This window comes from Prionailurus viverrinus, chromosome D2 (assembly GCF_022837055.1).
Source record: "Prionailurus viverrinus isolate Anna chromosome D2, UM_Priviv_1.0, whole genome shotgun sequence".
Taxonomy (NCBI): Eukaryota; Metazoa; Chordata; class Mammalia; order Carnivora; family Felidae; genus Prionailurus; species Prionailurus viverrinus.
In genome coordinates, this window is record NC_062571.1 from 2,888,954 (window position 1) to 2,904,548 (window position 15,595).

Below are 15,595 nucleotides of genomic sequence, written 5' to 3' on the forward strand. Positions count from 1 at the left end.
TTCCATATGATGCGTTGTTTACCTTTTCCCCTCCCTTTGCAATGAAAGAAGTCAATCAGGGCCTGGGGGAACAGTCACAAGGCTTCACTTCAAGGACTGAAGGTGACGTCACACGGGCGCATGCGCACACTGCACACACGCCCCATTGTGGCCTCTGCCATTGTGAGGTTGTGCCTGCGGAAGGAGGTGTTTGCCCCGATTTAGGTAGGAGCCTAGCGGGAAGCCCTACTTGAGAACGAGTGCAGTGGGAGCTGAGGGACCATCTGGACGCCCACATAAAATACTTGTTATGGACAAAGGAAAACAAGAGTGACATCAAAACGAACAGCAGCAAAGTTCACAGAGCAAGCTGGATGTCAGAAAGTAGAGGCGATAAGAATGACCGGCAAAGGTATTAATATGGAAAAGAAAATTACCTTTACAACTGAAACCTCTCTCAAAATATTTTAGAACTGTATTTCTTTTAAGTACAGGCTCCCCCTGGGGCACCTGGGTGGCTCAGTCGGTTAAGCATCAGACTTCGGCTCAGGTCATGATGTCACAGTTCGTGGGTTCGAGCCCCACATCAGGCTCTGTGCTCACAGCTCAGAGCCTGGAGCCTGCTTCAGATTCTGTGTCTCCCTCTCTCTCTGCCCCTCCCCCACTCACACTCTCTCTGTGTCTCTCTCTCTCTTAAAAATAGGTAAACGTTTCTTTAATAAAAATAAATAAATACAGGCGCTTCCTTACTCCAGTTAAATATTCAAAATGGAAAAGATACACTATCACCATTATTTTATTATCCTAATAAAATTAATTAGGTAGACAATCATTTCTCTGAAATATTACCAAACTACTTGTATTCCAAAGCCGATGACATTTCCATATCATATCTTAATCATTGCCTTCATTTGACATGTTTTCATTTATTTGCAATAAAAAGTTAATCTTGACAGTTTTGATTCATTCTCTGAAGATTTTAGAGGCTGGCACATGATAAACAGATCTTGTTGATACATATACAACTTCTTTCCCAAGACACTCCCTTGTCCAAGGAATTTCCACTCCAAGAATGAAGATGACACATCACAGATTCTGTTCCCCTGTCTGTGTGTCTCTCTCACACATAAACTTTATTCTAGTTAATCACATAAGTGGGGGGAAAAGGCTATAAATCTGGTTGAAATATAGCCATGAGGGCAAGAATCTATTTTTCTGTAGTTATAGACTCATTGCATGCTCTTTTCAGCATCAAAACTGAAACTTTCTGCACTTTGTACGTATTTACAGGAGTGATTTTCGTGGCATTTACTAAGTTATATATTATAAAATATCAATGAAAACTACTCTGTTAGACTCAGCCTATGTGCCCTATTCTAACCTGGGCTTGTCTGCTTCACTGGGTGCAAATCGAATAGCAAATAGAAGCCACGTCCGTTTGTTTTAGATCTTGTACCCCTGAGCCCACTGTCTGCATTGTTACCAGAGTGATTTATCTACAATATGAAATCGGCCTTATTACCCTGCTATTAAGCATGTCTGTGGCTCCATTGTGATTTTACGTATGACATACAGCATGTCCTTTGTATCATGGTCCCGACCTGCTTCCTTGGCCTTATCTTCCAGCTCTCCCCAACCTGATGCTTATGTTAGAATGATATAGAACATCTACGTGTTTTATGATTGCCTGCATTTAGTCATGTTTCCCCCTTTGCCTGGAGCCTAATAGTTCCTAACATTTACTTATCTAACTCATTACCTACATTTAAGGTTTATGTTAGATACTGTCCTCCAAAAAGACATTCTCAAGCTGGTGGACTGGGCTGAGTTGATATGTGTCACCTCTTTACTTTCTCAAAATTATGTGTTTATGGGTTTCTTTCTTTTTTTGAGACTGCGAATTCCTTGCAGGTAGAGCAAATGTGTTTATTACATTTGTTGTATGGTCATCCCTGAACATTGTATCTGGCAGACTTCGGTAGTAATGTATATTTGGTGAAATGAAATAGCCAAAATTTTTCATGAAATCAGAATTAGAATTTTGTCTCCAACAGATTTGGGCATTAACAAAATAATCTTGCATTACTTTGAAATAAAGCCCTAAATAAAGGAGTAAGATAGGCTAGATTTCTTCAATGATCATAAATCTATACCCTGCCCCTTCTTTACTGCTTTCAGACCATCCATTCAGTAATTCAGTCATTTACTCATTCATTCATTTGTTCATTCATTCATTGCTTGAATCTCCATCTTTTATTTATGTAACTTCTGAGGATGGGGTCTTGGTCTCTCTATTTTTTTCAAACTGTAGTCAGGGATTCACTTCCAGTAGAAGCTACACCAGGATGTGATATATTTAAACCCTCCTTCTTCCTTAAGCTAATAAGGGCATGGGCAAGAACATTGGGATCTATAGTTCTAAGATACTGCTGTCTAATGCACTACCTATTTATCCTGGAGGAGGCTACTCTCACTGGAGTTTGCTTGCAACAAATTTAATCACCTGTCTTACTTAACAAGTTCTCTCCTGCTTTGGGGCTGACCAGGTTCGCCTGCCACTTGAAATAGCTCTTAGGTCAATAGCTTAAGTAGATAGCTCAAGGTCCATTTCCATTCATCACCTACAGAGATCGGCAGTTAGGAGCGCACCAAGTAAAGCCACAGGGCTCCATATTTCTTATTATAAACATGTTGAAACCCTTTTAGAATTGCTTCAAAGAAGCAGATACAGAGAACATCATGAGCTCAGTTCTATGCTCTTAGCAAGATTGTCTGCTTTCATTTTTCTAAGGTCTCATACATATCCTCTGATTTTTCATTCCCTAAGATTCAGACCTCAAATACCTGCATGCTCCCTAGGCATGATGAGTAAAAACTAAGGAATGAGGGAACATGACAATAATTACAAAATTTTATATTATCCTCTCCTACCCATCTAAGGTGTTGTCTCTATCGAGATCAGCTCTACCTATCACATATTTCTGCAAGATATCAACACAATCTAAATTCTAATGACTCTACAGCTCCCTCTACACATTACCTGTGTGATGCCTTCATGAGTACTCTTCTGATCTGTACTCTAAAATGTACACATTTTTGTAAAGGGTGCTGTATTAGAGTTCTTCAGAGAAACAAGCAACAGGATGGTCGGATGGATAGATGGATGGATGGATAGATAGGTAAAAGAGGAAATTTGTTTAAATAATTGACTCAAAGGGTTATGGAGGCCAAGGGGTCCCATCAACTCCTGTTTGCAAGCTGAGGGACCAAGAAAGTCAGTGATATAATTGAGTATGACTCCAAATGCCTAAAAATTAAGGGGCTGGAATTGGATGATGCCCACCTAGCACTGATTTCCGTAGAATTTACTCAGTCTACTGATGGAAATGCTAATCTGTTCCAGAAACACCCTTACAGATACACCCAGTGAAAAATGTTTTACCAACTGTCTGGGAATCCCTTAGCCCAGTCAAGTGGCCATACAATTAACAATCACCTATGCTGTGATTAAAATATGTAATATTTAAATGGTTTAGAACAGACTTAGGGTCCAATGAAACCAATATTATCACTGGTAGTTAGTATGGATTTAAGTTGGCATGAATGTTTATTCAGGGGATGTGTATAATGAATATAGAAATAGTATTAATAAACTCTACTTCTATGAATTTGTCTAAAGAATATGATCATTGCTACACTGATATTTACGACTAAGAATGTACATCACAGAATTACTTGATAGAGGTAGTCATTCCTGTCTTAAAAAAAAATGACACAGTTATCCATCTGAGATTTCAAGCCCTAAACCTACAAATCATTATTATATCCCTCCTCTTTCCATTAATCCCACATCCAGTTTAATCCCAGAAAATTGTCCTTGTTGTTTGGTACCTAGTACTAACTTGTTTCCTACTCCATTCTTCCATCATCTCCGGCCTTCCTTGTTTCCACCGAACACTTCCTGATATCCAGTCTTCAAAAGTTTGGTCTTAAAAAGATGCATTGTATTATATGCTTCCATGCATACCCACTTTGACTAAAAGGAGGGACTACCTTATAAAGTAGCCTTCTAGATGCTATCTGTCACAGTGTCCTTATTTCCCTTATAGGGATGATTACTTTATGGATTTTTACGTATTTTCTGGTTTGATTTCTATCTCTGCCACAGAATACAGGCTCCATGGGAAAAGAGTAATGTCAGTGCCATAAAACAGAAAGGAACGATGATAGTGAGTTTGGAACAAATCAGAATGTCCACGCATAGTATAATTAAAGTTTAAATGAAAAATTATATAGCATAACAAACAAGAATAAAGATGAAAATTGCTTCACACAGAAGAAGATTCAGTGTCTTATTTTCCTCTCTAAACCGTGATGGAAATTTAGATTTCCTCTCTAAACCAAGATGGACATTTTCCTCTCTAAACCAAGATGGAACTATTTGAGGATTTCACTAAATGTTAGTTGAACGAATATAATTAGAAATAACCTGCGAAAGTAAACATTCAGGGTCGCCTGTGTGGCTCAGTTGGTTAAGTGTCTGACTTTGGCTCAGGTCATGATCTCATGGTTTGTGAGTTTGAGCCCCACGTCGGGCTGTGTGCTGACAACTTGGAGCCTGGAATCTGCTTTGGATTCTTTGTCACCCTCTTTCTCTGCCCCTCCCCTGCTCACACTCTGTCTGTCTGTCTCTCTATCTCTCAAAAATAAATAAGCATTAAAAATTTAAATAAAAATAAAAATATATACAAAATATTCATTAAGGCAAAGCTGATTTTTATATATCCATGTTATTCATTTCTCTTCAACTACATAGTGTCTAATTTACCAGTATTATTAGGATACATTAAGAATATGAATATATATATACATACATATATGTATGTATATATACATACACACATATACATATATACATATATATGTATATATGTATATGTGTGCATGTGTATATATATATATATATATATATATATATATATATATATATATCCCCTTACATTCAGTATAGGTATGCTGGATAAAATTATGGGAGGATGAGAAGTATATGCAGCCATTTCTGTTTCTAAGGCCAACCTGTTCTCATCCTGTCCCTGTCACCCTCCACCTGCTCTGCTCTTGACCACAAGTTAGAAATGTTAGAACTGCTGAGCTCCGGTTTCACAGGTGAGATAGGACGGCAGTTCCCATTATCATCATCATGCAGTAAAAGGCACTCACCAACCACACGGAACACATGCAGACGTGTTCTTCACAACTCTTGTAACTGCCGATTACATTCACTTAAAATAGGGCCCTAATCATGAAATTTACAGGGCCACCAGGTCATACACCTTGATGACTTTTATTCAAAAAGGTGGCGGATTTTTCCTTCTGTGACATAGAAAATCATGATTTGAAGAACAAATATGGTACTTTTTTTTTCTTTTACAAGTGACCCGTATTTCAAAACTGTCAAATGACATTACAAAACCCCTCACCTTTTAAAGGTAGCAACAGTATTGAAACAGATTCTGAAATATCATATGACTATTATATTGTCTGAAGCTTTTTTTTAATGCTTTGTCAAAATGCTATTACCAGTTTAAATTTTTTTTTTCAACGTTTATTTATTTTTGGGACAGAGAGAGACAGAGCATGAACGGGGGAGGGGCAGAGAGAGAGGGAGACACAGAATCGGAAACAGGCTCCGAGCCATCAGCCCAGAGCCCGACGCGGGGCTCGAACTCACGGACCGCGAGATGGTGACCTGGCTGAAGTCAGACGCTCAACCGACTGCGCCACCCAGGTGCCCCACCAGTTTAGATATTAGATCTTTATCCTAAGAAGAGAAACAAATTGTAGGCAAGCATACCCTTCCTCACTTCCGAAGAAGAGGATATTACTTTCATGAACACAATCACTTGATTACTATTGATTTTCTTTCATAAATGGGGAAATGAATTTCCTGTTTAGCTTATTAATCAAGGAGCCCTTTCCTGAGGGTGTGGGAAAATCACCAAAATTATCAAAGGTAACTTCAGTAAGAGTTATACACCATGACACTCGTCGGAGTTGAACGATGACTACTCTCGATGCAAGAGAAAAGGTGGCTCAGTGTTGTGGAAGAAATAATAATAGAAGGTACTAGGGAAATGTCTGCTGTTCTGTGCCAGGCACCGTGTTAAAACATTTATTTGTCTGTGATTTCTGAATTCCCTGTAGCTACTCACAGTAGCCATTATTATCTTCATTTTATAAGGATAGAATTGAGAATAAAGAATTAGAGGGGTAGTGGACCAAAATTATACAGCTTTTGAATGACCTGGACGTGATTTAAACCAGGTTCTGGCCAGCATCACATGTGAAGATGTTTGCAGTACCCCATGGATGACAAATATCCGATCTCACTCCCTTTCCTCTGGCAGATGCAGCAAATAAATCACAGCTTTTGTTTCTGCTCAGGAACACGTTCCCTTAAAATCGTCCTAAACACAGAATCTATATCGCACTGACCAGATTCAACACAAATGATAGAACCTAACGAAACATCCTATCAAACGTGCCAAACAGTCTTCTCTAATTTTCCTTGGGTGGTTCCATGTGACTGGATCTATGAGTGATCTTTTAACTGTTTCAGGAAACTCATTTATATATTACTTTATCCCAGGCCTTCAAATATTCTCTTCCTCCCTAGTTCTCAGACTTGTTAATTTTTCTTCCAGCCCATGAAATCCATCTGTGTGGGTGTGATTTCTAGCCAAATGAATGTAAACTCTGTTTCTCTTTAATTCTCTATTTGGATGGCTTTCCCTTTCTCTAGGTGGCTGTGACTAGATTGAATGAAAGGGTGATGATTCCAGATTAACATGGACCTGTTTTTCCTCTTGATTGCTTCATGACTTTTAAACATCTCTCTTCCCATATTAAGGCTTTCTTTCTAGATAAGTATTGATTTAGGAGTCTCTCTGCCAAAGATAAGAAGGAGAGGTGCAAAATGCCACTCAATAGAGAAGTTAGCAAGTGGCCTAAATTGTATCTAAGTGGAATAAGAAGTGACAAATAAATGGAAAAGAATTGCTATGTAAGAACTAAATTTCCCTTCCTTCTTCCCTCCCTCCCTCCCTTTCTTCCTTCCTTCCTTCCTTCATTTTTTGATAAATCATGAGAAATTATAAATGGAATGAGCATAAATAAGTGTAAAGATTTCTAGAGAAAATCAAAACTGTGCATATATATATATAATATATATAAATATATTATACATATACATATTCATATTTCCATATCCATAGCATTCTATATAGTGGAAAATTAGAAACAATGTAAATGTCTAATATGACATAATTGGTTAAAGTAAATTTCATTCTCAGCAAAGTCACAGGGTATGAAATCAATGCACAGAAATTGATTGCATTTCTATACACCAATAATGAAGCAGCAGAAAGAGAAACCAAGGAATCAATCCCATTTACAATTGCACCAAAACCATAAAATACCTAGGAATAAACCTAACCGAAGAGGCAAAAGAACTGTACCTGCAAACTATAGTAAGTTTATGAAGGAAATTATAGAAGACACAAAGAAATGGAAAACTATTCCATGATCATGGATTGCAAGAACAAATATTGTTAAAATGTTGATACTACCCAAAGTGACTTACACATTCAATGCAATCCTGACAAAAATAACACCGACATTCTTCACAGAGCTAGAACAAGTAATTCTAGACTTTGTAGGGAACCAGAAAAGACCCTGAAGAGACAAAGTAATGTTGCAAAGGAAAACCAAATGGAGGCATTACAATTCTGGACTTCAAGCTGTATAACAAAGGTATAGTCATCAAGACAATATAAACATATATATATATATATATATATATATATATATATATATATATATATATATAAACACTTTAAGAAGTCATGTTATGTGATCAAAAAAAGTTTTGGGACACCTGAGTGGCTCACTTGGTTAAGCATTTGACTTCAGCTCAGGTCATGATCTTGCAGTTCCTGAGTTCCAGGCCCACATCGGGCTCTGTGCTGACAGCTCAGAGCCTGGAGCTTCAGATTCTGTGTCTCCCTCTTTCTGCCCCTCCCCCACCCATGCTCTGTCTCTCTGTCTCTGTCTCTCTCTCTCTCTCAAAAGTAAACATTAAAAACAAAAGTTTTAAAGCAGATTATTTGGTGTGATGTCATTTTGAAGCCAAAACTATGTATTTTCAAAACTTACAGGAATGTGTAAGTCTCTCCTTATGGATTAACTACGATTAAATAAAAAATAATATTATATCTGGAAAGACCTGGTCAACAATAGTTCACTCTGCATCCTACAAGAAAACCGCTTGACAGGAAAGACACACTCACCAGATAAAAACATCATCATGACAGTCACAATGGCACCATTTTGTGTAACTAGCTAAATGTACTTGGGATAGTTACACAAATAAAAATCAAAACAAAATGTGGCACCTGGGTGGCTCAGTGGGTTAATCATCTGACTCTATTTCAGCTGGGGTCACCGTCTCGTCGTTCATGAGTTGGAGCCCCATGTGAGCTTGAGCTTGAGCCTCCCTCTCTCTCTCTCTCTGTCCCTGCCCTGGTCTCACTCTCTCTGTCTTTCTCAAAAATAAATAATATATAAAACACTTAATTAAAAAAAATAAATAAAATCATAAGAAATGATGGTGCTGAAGTAGAATTTAAAATAGAAATTTAGTGTCAAAATTAAAATGCTACAATAGTTATTTATCAGTAATAATCTCTGTTAGGTCAGAAGTGAGTAAGGGGAAAGTTTTAGCTTTCAGCTTCCAATACCATTTTGCTTCTTACTTTTTCTCTGACAACCATAGAAGTTTTAAAATGTGTGTGTGTGTGTGTGTGTGTGTGTGTGTGTGTGTGTGTATACACGCTCACATGTATACACAGTGCTTAACTCTCATACGAGGTGTGTTAATTTTTTTGGAGGGAATTCATTTAAAGTATTGGCTCATTTATTCCACAGGTCTTGTAAACATCAATATATTTTCTTAAAACTTGAGTGAAAAATGGAATATTATTTTGTCTCATTCACTTTTGATATTGGCCATGTTGAATTTTACACTTAGCACTTAGTATTTGACATTCTTCTATAACACCTTGACATTTATTTGATTGCTCCATATATTCTTTTAAGCAGAATAAACCCTTCTAAAACTGACTATTGTTTTCATTTTCTATTCAGATCACTTTTTATTTGTAGTCTGAAAAGATATCATAATAATATTAGCACAAAACTTAATTTTTATTGAGAGTTTATTATGTGCTAAAATATGTATGCCTGTAATTTCATTTTAACCCTTGAACTGTTACAAGCACCCCCAATTTTATAAGTGAGACATCTCAGAATAGGTAGGCTTATGTAATTCACAAAGGGAAGTCCTGTACTCAAGCCCAGGCCTCACTGAATCTAAATTCACACTCTTAAATATGTTTCTCGGAGGACAAATCTATTTTCTTACCTCTCTTTTTCAATCTCTGATAGCCATAGACATTTTACCCATAAATAGTAGAGTCTGGCTGGGCACCTGGGAGGCTCATTTGTCTAAGAATCCAATTTTGACTCAGTGTTCATGGGTTCGAGCCCCACGTCAGTCTTTGTACTGACAGCTTAGAGCCTGGAGCCCACTTCAGATTCTGTGTCTCCCTTTCTCTCTGTCCCTCCCTATTCATTCTCTCTCTCTCTCTCTCTCTCTCTCTCTCTCTCTCTGTCTCTCTTTGAAAAATAAGTAAACATTCAAAAATTAGAAAAAATTGTAGAGATGGCTGACAATCACTGAGGTGTGAGAATTGCCCCCCAGTAATGATCTTAGCATTACCTCCTGTTCTGGTAGACTTGAGCCCTCCAAGACTTTAATCTGGGAAATTCTTGATCTCAAATATATTCAATTTTCCTCAACCCATCTGTAAATAGTTTTTCTATAAAAAGGTGAATGGTATAAAAACAGATTTCACTTAACGTTAAGTGACTCGAAAAGTAAAACACTCTCAGAGCTTATTTTTCCTTCAGAAACCAAGTTGGAGAATCAGTAGGCCAACACCTCTCTGAAGTTCCCACTATTTTCTTTCATTTCCCTCCCACTACTATTTTAATTGGATAGGCTCAGAAAAGAGTTTGTTTCTACTCAATAGATTAAGAAGCCCGATCTCAGAAAATGCTACCTATTTAGGATGTGATCATTTTTCAAAATAGAATGAACTAAAATACAGTGTTCCAAAGTGGAAATCTTCTAGAATTTGAATTGCATATTTCCTATCCATAGCTCATTTACTCATATGAAGCAAGGTATAACTATCAGGAAAGAAACAAGAGAACCTCAATTGTCAAGATTATAATTCTTCCTGAATTATAAGAAATAAGTAGCAATGTCTTAGTAAGAATAGCTTTCATTCACTTGAGTACTTACTTTGTGTCTATGTTTATGTTAAGTGTGTGGCATCATTATCTCATTCAATCTTTAGTAGACCAGTTTCATTTTGCTGGTGCTGTACCTGACATTGGAGCTTTTACCTGATTGGTGAGCTTATTATTTTGAGTTCTTCATCAGAGACATTTGCAATTATTCTGTTTTAATTTTAAAAGTAGCGTAGGCGTATGACATAGCTTACAAATTATGGAGCGTATATTTCGACATCTTATGTCGCTGAAATCAGAAACTTTAACCATTTCTTATCTGTGAGCTATTTTCTATGCATGAGCTGACTCCAAAAAGGTTAATCAGAGAATAAAACGACTGTTTAACCCACTGAGATTTCATCTACAAAGCACCTGACTTGAGAGGAAATCAAAACTTAAATGCCAGAGAAGTTATTTTGATTTTCAGAGTTTAAGCCATAGGAAATAATTTGATTCTCTGAATTTTAGTAGAATTAAAATCCTGCTGGAAAAAAAGTGCATGCTGTTAAAAAGCAGCGATGAGTTTCACAGAAAGATTGAATGTTTCATTGCTTTTTACTTCATATATGTACATATTGTCTTCACCTGTAGGTATGTACATATACACCCACACACACAGACACACACAAACACACAGAGTGATTATATTTATTTGGATTCATAAGAGGATGCACGGGTAATAATTATAAATATATTCCTTTACAAGTGGCATTTTCTGTGAGCTTGATCTAAATGAAGAAAGTAGTCTACAATTTCAGTTCAATGTATGCAGATGAATGTAATAAACCTAAAAAAACACTATGAATCATGCTTTAAAATTATATATTGTTATTTCCCTCACAGCCGCAAGTAATTTGGCAATAAAAGTTATTGGAGACATTTTAAATTATCAGCTCTGAAATACAGATATAATTAAATGTTACCTTGACTTTCATATAAATTTTCAACAATACCCCTCTTTTCCCGTAAAATGACTGAAGAATTACCTTTATGCACTTAACACGTGAGGGACATGCAATTTCTAGTCTTTAAATTTAGTGGGTTCTCTGTTTCCCACCCCCTCAAAAAAGTTTACAAAATCAGTAAAGCTACATTTCTGAGTGGCTTTACCCCATAGGTAGAAAGCCTAAAGAGGCCATGGAGATCCTCTCCAAGCTCTCACACTGTTTATGTAAGCGTCATGAAAGAATTTTAGGCAGAGTGTAAAGAATGTTCCTTTTCAGAAATCCAGTTTCTTTGAAGAATGACGTTCATGTGTTCAGGGTCTGTAAAATACAGAAATGCAGATGATCGCGTCGTCGAAAAGTATTGTCAATCCCCCGTGCTCCCTTTCCTCCCAGATGGGCACTCCCTGGCTCCTGCCACAGAAAGCTTTCACAATTAATAAGTTAATGCGAAAGATCATTATGGACTCAAGATTTGTCACTCATGAGGTTTACAAAAGTTTAATCTGAGGCTGTGGTAGGGAAGGGGGATTATAGAACACAATGGGTTCCCCGCTAACGATTTTTCCAGTTGAAGAGTTCCATCAGGAGAATTTCATGCTCTGAAAGTTTCTAGTGGCCATGAACTCTACCAACCCAATCAAAAAAGCCACACAGCAAGGAAGCATACAGTAGATCACCACCCATTGACTTCTTTTCATGAACAGGATTGTTTGGAGACTACTCCCAAACACAGATAAAATAAAGCATCAAAAACAAGGAGTGTGGTGTTTCCAGAGACATAGCTACACATCTAGACACTGAAGGGACTCCTCTTTCAAAAGAGAAGCAACAGTTTGTGGGTTCTTATATCTGAAATGTCTATTACAAATCCTTTGTTAATAAAAACTGATTAGCAGAACAGACTTTCCCCTTTCCTTCTGCTGTGCACTGTTATGAATCCGCAGCCCGAGGTAATGACTTATTTTGTTTTTTCATTGCTGTCATACCCTATTACCATCTCTCCTGGGACCATTTGCAAACCATGAGCATAGACCCCACCTCACCTGTTCAGAGCAACTCCTCTTCCTCATGGGAGAAACTTGAGGGAAACACCTGGCATGTTCCTCACTGACCATCCCATCATCAGATTCTATCAAGGGTAGTATCTTAACATACCTGTTGCAGTATTTGATTTTCTGGAGAAATTGAGGTCATAAGCAAAGCTTCAAACACTGTAAGTGATTTTAAAGTTAGTCAATGATGTTAACAGACCTGGAGAACTTTAGCTGGTCGATGATGACGATGGCAACGACGACTATGATGAGGATTAATGGTTTAGATAAGACTTCCAATAGCTGAAAAAGGAGAAATCTACTACTCTGGCCAAGTACCTGAGATCTTTGGTATTAGACCCCACCACCATCTCCCCATGCTGTTCCCCTAGGACTCCAGCTATGTGTGTGTGCACGCATGCACACATGGGTGCGCGTGCACACACACACACACACACACACACACACCTTTCAGTACCATGAATGGACTGTTTGGTGACTGGTTTTGACCAGGCATTTGAGTTTAACTGTGTATTGGCTATGAATTACCCCAAATTTAGCAGCCTGAAGACACACACCCATATTCTTCCAATAGCCCATGGCTAAGAATCCTGGGAGTGGCTTCACTGGCTGGTTCTGGCTCAGGGTTTTGAACAGTGCTGCAGTCAAGCTGTTGTGAAGCAAAGTCGCTGGGGTGAGCTCCGCTTCCAGGCTCACACAGGTGACTGTTGCAGGCTGCACAAAATCTGCTTCCAGGCTCCTTCACCGGTGTCGGGTGGGCCTCCATTCCTTGCCCCTTGGGATTTCGCACCAGGCTGCCTCACGACATGGCAGCTGGTTTGGAACAGTTGACAAAATAAATCTAGTGTTTTGAGAAATTTCCTCATAACTGTGCTTTCTGTTGCATCTATCTGGCCTCAGCCTACTCTTCCAGCTGGCTCACACCCAAGGATCCTGAAGTCCAGTGAAACATACACTGTTTCCTGATCATGCTGTGTCCTTTATACATTTCGTGGTTTTGCCTGGCCTACAACCTGTGCCAGAAATGTTCTTGTCCATCTTATGATCTCTCACTCATCCTCCAAGAATATGCTCCAATACCACATATTCCACGCAAGCTCGCCTACTGCCCTACCCCGTCCAGGAAGAATGTGTTTACCTTTCCTCCCAGGCCCAGGGTCTTGGTAGCTATTTGTATTATAACACATACTCCATTGTATTATTATCTGCCTGTTTGTTTAGAGAAGGACAGCTCTAAGGCAAAATTATATCTTCACTGCTGTCTGCTCTGTGCCCACGGAAACTAGTATTTGTGGGACACCTGGATAGCTCAGTCAGTTAAGCTGCTGACTTCGGCTCTAGTCAGGATTTCGCAGTTTGTGAGTTCAAGCCCATGTCAGGCTCTGTGCTGACAGCTCGGAGCCTGGAGCCTACTTTGGATTCTGTGTCTCCCTCTCCCTCTGCCCCTGCCTGGCTCATGCTCTCTCTGTCTCTCTCAAAAATAAATAAACATTAAAAAAAAGGAAGTAGTGTTTGATGTTTGTCTTTTGGGATGGACATTATTATTTAATGTTTTTGTTTAATAAATGGATGAATGCTGGTAAAAATGTCAAAATTTTCCAAATATATTTATCCTCTCAGTATTTTCTTCCTCCCTTAATTGCTGGCTTATGGAATGTGCTTTCTGTGTCTTATAAGTTAATAAGGAAAGGAGTTAGAAGCAAAAAAAAAATTGTCTCCTAGTGTATATGAACACTCATGAGTTAATGACAAATGATTGGTTTAGAGACTAACAGTTTCTATGAACACTTTACATAATACTTAGACTCTTCGCTTCTGGGAATTTTGCCATTACCATATCTAAAAAACACTGTTTTGTATTTAGATGTTTTAAATGAATAATACAACATTTCCCATATGTATTGGTGGAATTGCTTGTATTATCATCAATTAGGTCAAATACTTAGGCATGAGCTATTTTATACCCATGTAAATCTAATACACATGTAGGTAAAGAAATACAAATAGTAATATGGCAAGAATTCTACTTTTAAGATTGTGGAAATCTTGTCTCTACAACCTAGAAAAGACAAACCAACAACAACAAAAGCCCATAAATGTGAATAGAAGGGAAGAAAGATAGTTTGGAAACATTACTGAGGAAGTAGGAACTCAACCTGGTAGATATAAAAATACAGAATTACTCTTTGAGCCCTGGAATTTTTTAGCAGCTGAGATGCCTTTACCAAGTCATGTAATGTAAAAACAAACAAACAAACAAACACCCATTAACTTTATTGTGCCTTCATGCGTGCTCTCAATACAAACAGTGACTGGACGAGTCTAGACTTCCTCACTCACGGTGGCCATGTATGAATGCGAGCCTTGGTTCTTTTTTCTGTGGAGAGACAACGTGCCGCTGCTGTCCGACTTTCCTCATGAATTTTTCTTATTGAAAAAGTAATCACCTTTTGTCATTGATTTAGAGGGGCTGCTTTTGGGGTTTAACTTCGGCGTGGTTTGTTAAGTTGGAATAGAAACTTTAATAAGGGCCATGGCTGACCTCTGCATCATCGCTAACGAGTGACTCTAATCTCACACGCCTGCATTTTCTAAGATGAGGTTGTGGGTTGGGCGGGCGGGGGGGAGCAAACTGGTGCAGGCGTGCCTGTCTGAGCGCATGCATGCTGACACATCCAAGGACATCTCCGTGTGGTGCTCACGAGTGTACACCCTTCACGCTAGCCACCTTGCCCCTCTGCTCTACAACTTCGGATTCCGAATCGCCAAGTTCATGCCGTCAGTCTGCTTGTGTGAAGGTGATGAAATTGCATTAAACATTTTATTCAGTGTTTAGCTGGAGTCAGCACTGAATGACCGTGTGTGCTGGTGACCACGTTTCAGCTGGGCAGCAGCCTCTTGGGTGACGTGAGCAGCCCCGCTCTCCAGAAGCCAAACTGAGCCGTAGAGAAGTAGGCAGGTTGCCCAAGCCTCCCGGACTGATGAATGCAGCTCCAAGGCTCAAGCCTAAGGTTTAGGACTTCAAAGTCTGTCCTTCACATTATTTTCCTCTTTCCCCAATTATCCTCATTCTTGAAACCATGTCTTTGCTGGGCTGACAGTTTTCTCCTCTCAGTTTAATTGAAATCTCAGAGGTGGATTTAAAATCTAATATCCACACTACTGTATCTAATCACTTTCTGATTTTCATCTTCCATTGGA

General features: G+C 38.5%; 1 protein-coding gene across 1 annotated transcript in view; it reads left to right on the plus strand.

Moving 5' to 3' along the window:
* The first annotated feature begins 224 nt into the window (after positions 1-224).
* PCDH15 (protocadherin related 15) overlaps positions 225-15,595 on the plus strand; it is an 850,076-nt gene continuing 834,705 nt past the window's right edge. The window contains exon 1 of the mRNA XM_047824821.1: positions 225-391. The gene's annotated coding sequence lies outside the window, so the exon portion shown is untranslated. The remainder of the gene's footprint in view (positions 392-15,595) is intronic.